Source organism: Nematolebias whitei, chromosome 17 (assembly GCF_014905685.2).
Source record: "Nematolebias whitei isolate Nwh7 chromosome 17, NemWhi1, whole genome shotgun sequence".
NCBI lineage: Eukaryota > Metazoa > Chordata > Actinopteri > Cyprinodontiformes > Rivulidae > Nematolebias > Nematolebias whitei.
The window spans coordinates 8,629,346-8,636,266 of record NC_056514.1 but is presented as its reverse complement, the minus strand read 5'-3'; the positions used below and the strand labels follow the sequence as shown (position 1 = coordinate 8,636,266).

General features: G+C 42.2%; 1 protein-coding gene across 1 annotated transcript in view; it reads right to left on the bottom strand.

Moving 5' to 3' along the window:
* ryr2a (ryanodine receptor 2a (cardiac)) overlaps positions 1–6,921 on the bottom strand; it is a 554,599-nt gene that overhangs the window by 142,102 nt on the left and 405,576 nt on the right. The window lies entirely within an intron of this gene.

Genomic DNA, 6,921 nt, shown 5'->3' with positions numbered 1-6,921 from the left:
GCGGCGGCAGGAACTGACTCCTCTGCGGCGGCGGCAGGAACTGACTCTTCTGCGGCGGCGGTAGGAACTGATCTTCTGCGGCGGCGGCGGCGACGGAAAACAGAAACTGGTGCTGAGTCCTCTGAGGCGACAGGAGCAGGTGCACCATCGGCTAGGCACTCAGCAGGCGGAACAGCGGCGAGAACCTCAGCGAAAACCCCAGTGAGCGGAGCAAGGACCTCAGCAGATGGGTCAACTTCGGGGGCTGCGTGCAGCGTGGACGGCGGCTCCACAGAGGCAGGGTTCCCTGATGCTGGTGCCGAGCCAGAGTCACGTTCGACCTTCACAGTTCTGAGTTCAGCAAGGAGCTGCTGATATTCAGGACGCTGGACCAAACCGGGTTGGGACAATAAAAACTTTTCGGCAAGGGTGAGCACAAAATCTAGACAGTCCGGGTTATTTTCAGCGGAACAAAAAAGGCTTTGCAGAGTGTGGTTTATCTGAGATAATTCATGGGGTGAATATTCGACTGATGGAAAAATGTCTCTATGTGAGGGTGTGATGAGTTTCCTAGTTACTATTAATATTTTATTGTACTCCGGGAGCTGAACGAGACCGGGCCATGAAAGCAAAAATTTCTCCATTAAAGAAAATATAATTTTTGAGCAGTCCGGGTTATTAGTAGCTTTAGTAAATGAATCTAATAAAGACTGGTTTATGAATGCAAGAACCTGGGGTGAATATGTGACTGATGGGCAAGTGTCTGTAAGTGAGGGTGTAGAGTCAGGTGTCGCCCCCACCGGGTCACTTGTAGCATGCCCCATAGGTACGGACTGGCCGGGTTGGACAGCCGCGGCGCGATGTGACGGCGAGAGGCCGGACTCCGCCCCCACCAAGAACCTGGAGGGTGAGGCCACGGAATCCGCCCCTGTAACGTCAACCGGACCGGACCCGCCGAACCGAGCAGAAATGGACCGGAGCCCCCGCGGGACGTCGGACCTCGCCCCCACCGAAAACCTGAGAGGTGAGGCGGCGGATCCGGCTCCCACAGAAACACCAGAACCAACTCTACAATTCTGCTCAGCCGACGAATCCGGCCCGGTCGCCGCGGGCTGCCCTCGGGACCGCTTCTTACCTCCCCGGCGGCGTCGGGTGCGTCGAGGGACCGGAACAAAACCAAACTCCTCTTCGAGCTCTTCGTCCTCCCCCGACGTCCATCCCGAGTAGCCGGGCGAGGCGGACTCTGAAACAGCGGTGCAGTGACCTCCCCGGTACCAAGCTCTGTCCTCCTCGAGGACCAGGAGTGGAGAGGACAGGATTTCTACTTCCTGGTCATAACGTCCCTGAGAGCGGACGGGCCTCGTCCAGAACCCGCCGCACCGGATTGTGGATCTGCTCATCACGGGAGGCTCGGAGGGAAGAAAAAAGAAAAAAGGTGAGCTGCCGAGAGAATCCTGCCCGCTGGGTTCTGATATATGGTCGGGTCGTAATGTCAGGATCAGCTGGACAGGAACGAACCCAGTTGTGCAGACAGGACTCAACTCGGCAGATTACAAAAATAGATATGTTTAATGATAAATAAAAAGGTAACAAAACAATAAGCTGACGTGGCAGCAAAACTTACATGGACTCAGGAAGCTCAGGGAGAAACTCACAAGACGCAGGAAACATGAAGACCCAAACGAATACGACCCGACAAAGGAACAACACAGGACAGGAGGTTTATATACAAGGACAAGACAAGACGTGATTACAAACAGCAGGTGTGAGACAAAGGTGGCAACAATTAAACTGACGAGGAAACACTAGGGAAACACAGACACAAACAGAAACAGCAAAAGGTGCCATCCTTACAGTAACAAAGTAGAAATACTTTGTTACTGTACTTAAGTAGAATGTTGACATATTTTTACTTTGTTATTTACATTTCTAGTGACTTTCACTTTTTCTTTACTACATTTCCTCAATAAAATGTGTACTTTTACTTCAATACATTTCCCTCAACCATCTTAGTTACTAGTTACTACAAACTAAAACTGGAAGAAATCTGATTGGGCAAACCCTGTTTGTTCTCAGTCTGTTGGTATGTTTACATGGACATAAGTAACCGGATCAAATGGCCGGTCGGAATAAAAGTGTGTCATGTAAACACTCCATTCGGGTTATTTTTTTGTGTATTCGGCGCGATCCGATATAATTTGTGATCAGAACGAAACGGGTGGTTTACACTGATCCGTAACCCTATCGGTGTGCATGTAAACGCTTGATCTGTTCGTTTTTATCTGATCGTGAAAAACTGACCTGACTACGCATGTGCGACTTTGCCATTTCCGCCTGGCTAATGCTAATAATATTAGCATGTCGGGAGCAAAACTGGTCGGTGAGCGACACAACATTTCTACTAGAAACTTGGAAAGAGCTCAAAATGATCTGTATTACCTGTAGCTCAGTCAGGGAGGGCAGTAATGTCTCCACCATCATTAAAACCTGTCGCGGGTCCATTTTGGGTGCTCTGGTTTGTTTACGTTCACCCCGGAAGTAGAACTTCTTCTGTGTTTTTTTTAAGGAGAGTTTACCACCCTGCGCATGTCAATACTGCTGTTCAGAACAAAGCCCGCTGCATGTAAACGCTCGTCATGAACAGATTGTGCCCATGTAAACAATACATTTGAATTATTCAAACAGAACACATTTCAATCCGGTCAAAGAATTCTGCGCATGTAAACATAGCTTGTGACTTCATGCGGCCACTTCTCTCTCAATCACAAACCCAGTCTCTCCCCCGCAGCTTGTGTGAAACCTGCAGCTCCCTTGAACAAGCTAGATGCAGATATCGATCGTTACAATAGAGCTTTGTTGACTCACAGTGGAGACACATTCCTGATAGGTGTGAAAATGACAGTAGCTGCTAAAGAAGTTTGGTGTTCTCCAGGACATGAACTGTTTCAAAAGCATAGGAACTATTAGTTCCTATGGTATTATATTATCCTATAATATATCCTATATTATTCTGATGCATGCTCAATAATCCAGGTAGAAAAATCTAAAAAAGTTAAGTCAGGTCCTCTGGTCCAGAGGACCTGACTTAACTTTTTTAGACCCTATATTATTAATTAGTCAGAAAGAAACAAGCCATAACCAGACAGAACCTATCTCAGTAAACAAGCCAACTACACAACAATGTGAGCTTTCTAACAGCTTTGTTAATAAAGGTTAATAAAGGTTGAATCAATCATTAGAATCAGACTATTTAAAGATCAATCTTTCATTGTTCAGTTCAAACTTTCCCAGTTTTTGTCACTGGATATTACACCCAATAAATGTTGTTTTGGAAATTCTAACCATTTATTTTTACTTAATACTCTTACTTTAAGTACATTTTAGAAGATAAATTTCGTTTTGATACTTAAGTACATTAAATGTCCGATACTTTAAAACTTTTACTTAAGTAATAATTTTAAAGGAGACTTTAACTTATATCAAAGTGATTTTATGGTAAGATGCTTGTACTTTCACTGAAGTATCACTTTAAGGTACTTTATACAACACTGGATGTGTTAGAGTTTAATTTATCATTCAACCTTTATTTATACAGGTTAATCCTATTGAGCCTCGGGGACTCATTTACAAGAGAGACCTGAATTTTAACAGAAAGTGATGACAACAGTGGACAACAAAGACGACAATAGACAATCATACAAATTGAGAAGAAAAAAATAAAAGAAATTGGTATTAAAATACGAAACAAACAAAAAAAATCAGCTAGGTTGTAAAGCGATGTAGAAAAATAAAAACAGGAACATGTCTGCATTGGTTTTTGCCAGGAAATTAACAGATGTTTAAAGCCACTTAGAGAGGTCAAGGTCGAGAGCTTTAGGTCTTTTTGCAAAATATTCCAGGAAACAGGAGCAGAGTAGGAGAAGGTCCTTTTGCCTAGTTCAGTCCTCACTGAGGGAACACTGCAGGTAATAATATCCTGTGAGCACATACTGTAGCTGCAGATTAGATATTGATATTGATTAGATATTGTGCATAACCAGGGCAATTCCACAGATTGCGACAAGGTGATTTTTATGCTGACATATAGGGCAAGGTTAAAGTGCTGTAGAGTGTCTCAGTAAATATGAAATGTCTGGATAAACCTATTTGGCCAGTACTAAGAGAGAAAATTGTATTTACTTTTAGAAGACATCAAAGTTCATGCTCAATAATCCAACAAAGTTAAGTTGGTTCCTCTGGACGGTTTCTTTTTGTTGAAACATTTTGTCCTTCATCCAAAAGACTTCAGAACATCAAAGTTCTTGCTCAGTAATCCAGGTAAAATATCCAACAAAGTTAAGTCAGGTTCTGACACAGGGAGGACCGTCGGCGGGGGAGAGGGCGTACTACAGAAACCATCTTAGCACTATCAAACTGGTTGACCCACTATGTGAAGGTGCTATTTATGAGACTGAGTTTGTTGTGGCTCCTCAGACTGAAGAAGTCTTTTGGATGAAAGACGAAACGTTTCAACAAAAAGAAACCATCCAGAGGACCTGACTTAACTTTGTTGTACTTTTAGAAAGTTTCCCACATTTTTAACTGGTTGTGTATGTCATCATACAGTGTGAAAGGGGCCTTGGTCTTGTTTATTCTCTTGTACTGCACCCTACTTTTTTCTTATGCCGTATATTGTACTTTACTAGTCACCACAAGAACAATTGTTTGGCCTCTTTCAATATTATTGCATGGGGACGGCGGTAGGTCAATGGTTAAATCTTGGGGCTGCTGGGTCAAGCTAAGGTTGTATAATGAAGGGTAAAATGTTGTGTTAGTGTTAGGGGTGTTAGTGTCTATCTCCAGCAGTCATCGTGCAAGAAGTGAGGAAATGAGTGCCTGGAGAAAACCCAAACATGCACAGACAGAATATGCTATTTCCATACAGAAAGGCCTCAGCAGGGAGGTGAACCTGCATCCTTTTTACTGTCAACAGCTCTAACCACTGCTCTGCCATACCAAATATTTGGTGCTAATTCCATGGAATGTTTCTGTCCATACATAAGAAAGTAATTTTTTCATTCTAGAGAAAATTTGTTTTTAAAAAATGTTTTTTTGCCCATGTTATTATTGCACCTATAATAACATTATGTTGTCAAACAAATTACAACATAGGAGGATTTTAAATACATAATTCTCTCCAGATTACCAAAACCCCAAATAATAAAGGGTTTATTAAATCAACGGCTTTTATTTTGTTTTATTCAACTGTACAGATTTTCCATTTACAAGACAAAAACACAGACTTTCGAAAGGTTTTTTCTCTATGTAATATTTTTTCTTTGTCTTAATTTATTTCTCCCTTTCTTTTCCCTTCTGTTGTCATTTTGTCCTTTTTGTTTATTGCTCTTTCCTCCCCTCCTCAGTCATCACTTGTGAGCGGGGTAATTATTCCTTCTGCCATTTTCTTGTGTGTTACTTGGTCTCCCTTTCACCATGGTGGTTGTTGTGTCAGCTCTGTCCAGGTCCTGAGTGTAGACATTCAGATTAGTTTTCTTCCTGCTCTGTGTTTGTTCTTCTCTGCCTGTCTGTCACTATTACAGAAACTTCTGGTTTTACATATTTAGAACATTTTTTTTAGGTTGGCTCCATTGTTGCATAAAAAAGTCAATTAGTAAAAGTTATCTATCTAAGGAAGCCAGCAGACACATTGAATCTTCACTTCATCACAGTCTCCCATCCTGAGCAAGCACAAAGGAGACAGTGGAAAGGCATAACTCCTTTTTAACTTGAAGAAACTTCCAGCAGAACAAGGCTCAGGACATGTGGCCACCTGCTTCGACCGGTTGGGTTTGAGAGGACAGGAAGTAGAAACAAACAAACACAGAATGGCAGGTCCAAGTGTACCATCTATTAAGAAGATAGACAAAAAACACTTGTTAAGGATATAAATAATTGCAAATCCAAAACAGGTAGAGTAAGTAAAGACAGAAGCAGAGCGAAGAAATGTGGTCAGTTTGTCCTCCAGCAGTCTAAGCCTACTGTATAGCAGCATAACTAAGGGAAAGCTCAGGAAACCCAAGACAACCCTAATTATAGGATTTATCATAAAGGATAGTTTTAAGCCCAGTTTTAAATGTAGACAATGTGTCAGCCTCATGGACAGAAATTGGACAGTGGATTCCACAAGAGAGGAGCCTGATAACTGAAAGCTCTGCCTCCCCTTCTGCTTTTGGAAACTCTAGGAACCACAAGTAAACCTGCACACTGAGCACAAAGTGCTCTGTTAGGAAAATATGGAACAATAAGATCTGTAATGTAAGATAGAGCTAAGTTGTTGAGCTTTGTATGTAAGAAATTTGTATTTTCTGTTAAAGCTCAGAATATGTGTTGAAAACGACTCTTAGCTACTACCACAAGACATTTTACTTCAGTGTCTGTACAACTGACTGACACTGGATGCTTTTTGTGTTTGCTAAGATTGAGTAGAGTTGGCATTCATCTTGAATCAGGTTAGAGTCAGAGTCAGAGTTTCTTTATTGTCATTCGCACCTCATGTGGTACATGTGGTGGAGCGAAATTATGTACACAAGGTCCCAGTTACATCCAACAATAAAATGTATAAGAAAAACAGTAATAACATCTAAGATATGAACTAAGAAAAACATCAACTAAATATACACTAAGCACTCATAACATAAAACATTGAACATCAGCACAAACATGAACATGAGTCTGTGAGCAGATGTGCACGCATGAACACATCAACATTGAAACAGATCAGCAGCAACATGAAACAGATCAGCAGCAACATGATATGGTTTTTCACAGTGATTATTCTAGTTAGAGATTCATGAGTCTAACAGCCTCAGGGTAGAAGCTGTTCCTCAGTCTAGTGGTTCTACACTTAATGCTCCTTAACCTCCTTCCTGAGGGGAGTGGGGCAAAAAGTGTGTGTGCTGGGTG